Consider the following 2,935-nt stretch of genomic DNA (forward strand, 5'->3'; position numbering starts at 1 on the left):
GCTACAAATCCCATTATCCCCAACCATTGGCCATATTTACAACCACTCTTGGGCGCCACCTGCACAATGTGTTTAAAACATCTTGAAGTCATGGCTTCTCTCCACCCCCCCAAATAATAATCCTGGGAAAGATAGTTTCTTAAGGGTGCTGAGAATTATTAGGAGACCCCCTCAGAAAGCCTCAGTTCCCCGTCACCTGGTTAACTGGGATCAGTTGTTAAACCACACTGGGAATTTTAGCTCTTTGAGGGGCATAAAAAGGTAAAGGGGCCCCTGACCATTAGGTCCAGTTGTGACCGACTCTGAGGTTGTGGCACTCATCTTGCTTTATTGGCCGAGGGAGCCGGCGTACAGCTTCCGGGTCATGTGGCCAGCATGACTAAGCCACTTCTAGCAAACCAGAGCAGCGCACGAAAACGCCGTTTGCCTTGCCGCTGGAGCGATACCTACTTATCTACTTGCACTTGACGTGCTTTCAAACTGCTTGGTTGGCAGGAGCAGGGACTGAGCAACGGGAGCTCACCCCATCGCGGGGATTCAAACCGCCGACCTTCTGATCAGCAAGTCCTAGGCTCTGTGGTTTATCCCACAGTGCTACCCGCATCCCTGTGAGGGGCATAGGACAGTTCTAATAACTCTCACTACCCTTAAAACTACAGTTCCCAGGATGTTGTGTAGGATTTTAAAACGGTCAAACTGCTTTCAATGTAGTGTGGTGCAGATGGGTCCTTAGTAATTACACACATATCTAATAATCTGATACTGCTTCTTGAGTGTATTGTGGCTGGGTACATATTGAAGACATGAGTGCGAAAGTGTGCCGACTACACTAGAAAAGCAAAGGAGGCGTGTGAAGTAACTAGGAAGGAAATGATGGCATGATCAAAGCAAAATGCAGGGATGAGACTTCTGGGTTCTAGAGACCTCTGCTGTTCAAGAGAAAAGTTTCATGTTCTGCCTGGACTACAAACTGCAAAACTAAAATGCAGACATTCTGAAAGATCTGCTGCTACACAGCATATATGTTTTTAGTGATTGCTAGAAGCATCTTGTTTAACATTGTGCTTTGCTGACATTTATAGTGTTGTATTATTTTGTTTGAAGTCAACTCAAGATTCGGAGAGATACTATTGTTTTAAATAAATCAGCCCTGTCTGAATTAAAACAGGGAAACTCCCTAAATGCCCTATCCATTTCTTTGTAAATAGCACAGATGGTGTTTATTATTATTATTATTAAGTGGCATACCGAATTTTATTAACAAATTGCTTACACATGCCATGTAGAGCACATGTAGATTTAGGATGATCAGTACATCATCATATGGATTTGGATTTAGTTTTAGGATAATCATCACATGTCATCATTTTCTTATTGCTGAATTCAGTGCTGACCACCTGCCCAGGCCCCCCTTAGTGACACAGAAACACAGAGTTCAGAACCATGGTAAATTTCATATAAATTCTACATGGCTTGGATGCATGAATGTATGCAGAATACAGTGGTACCTCGGGTTACATACGCTTCAGGTTACAGACGCCACTAACCCAGAAATAGTACCTCAGGTTAAGAACTTTGCTTCAGGTTGAGAACAGAAATTGTGCTCCGGCAGTGCGGCGGCAGCAAGAACCCCTATTAGCTAAAGTGGTGCTTCAGGTTAAGAACAGTTTCAGATTAAGAACGGACCTTTGGAATGAATTAAGTACTTAACCCAAGGTACCACTGTACTGAAGTGTGGTTTGTATGGCATGCTTCCATGTATGTGTTCACTGGAATAACACAGTTCATTAGTACTTTATGGTGGCCTATAACAAATGCAATGTGCACTTTAGACTATGGTATGCACCAGAGCTGGATTTAGGTTTGATGAGGCCCCAAGCTACTGAAGGTAATGGGGCTCTTTATATAGCAGGCGGGGACCATTGCTTACATCATAGGAGCCTACACAACACAAAACCCTGTTGCTGTATGTAGCTTTTATTTTGTTTTTTATTTTACATTTTGGAAATGTACATCCGGGTTTTTTTCCTTTAATTTTTTGGGGGCCCCCAAGAGAGTGCGGCCCTGAGCTATCGCTTGCTTAGCTTATATGTAAATCCGGCACTGGTATGCACTGACATGTCTTGCAGGAATTCCAATCTGGTGTGGTGTTGCACATTGCAATCACAAAGTGAGATTCCCCCACCATTAACACACAAATCAATGAGACTTATTTTGGAATCAGCCCAAAGCGTTTTGACTTAAATATGCATAAATGCATAAAGGTAAAGGGACCCCTGACCATTAGGTCCAGTCGCAGACGACTCTGGGGTTGTGGTGCTCATCTCGCTTTATTGGCTGAGGGAGCCGGCGTACAGCTTCCGGGTCATGTGGCCAGCAAGACTAAGCTGCTTCTGGTGAACCAGAGCAGCGCATGGAAACGCCGTTTACCTTGCCGCTGGAGCGGTAGCTATTTATCTACTTGCACTTCGTGCTTTTGAACTGCTAGGTTGGCAGGAGCAGGGACTGAGCAACGGGAGCTCACCCCATTGCACGGATTCGAACCACTGACCTTCTGATCAGCAAGCCCTAGGGCTCTGTGGTTTAACCCACAGCGCCACCCGCGTTGCATAAATGCATGCTGCAGTGTAAATAAATGCCATCCATGTCTTGCAAGCATGGTGTTTGCAGGACACATAATGCAACCTTCGTGCTTAACAGACTTCCTCATTCAATTAACTGAGAGGACGACTCCATATTTGCAACTATTTCCTTAGGTTGACCAGGCAGCGGGGAGGGCTGAAGGCCACGCAAACATTCACCTATTAGGATGCTGTAAATAAACGTTCATGGGACAATGGTCCCAGGCAACAAATGGTTTACATTTTTTTCCGTTTCCACTCACTCCAGTGTTAAGCTCTGATGGAGAAAAAGATCACACACAACAAGCAAAGTC

Source organism: Podarcis tiliguerta (genome assembly GCF_965153285.1).
Source record: "Podarcis tiliguerta genome assembly, chromosome: 12".
Taxonomy (NCBI): Eukaryota; Metazoa; Chordata; class Lepidosauria; order Squamata; family Lacertidae; genus Podarcis; species Podarcis tiliguerta.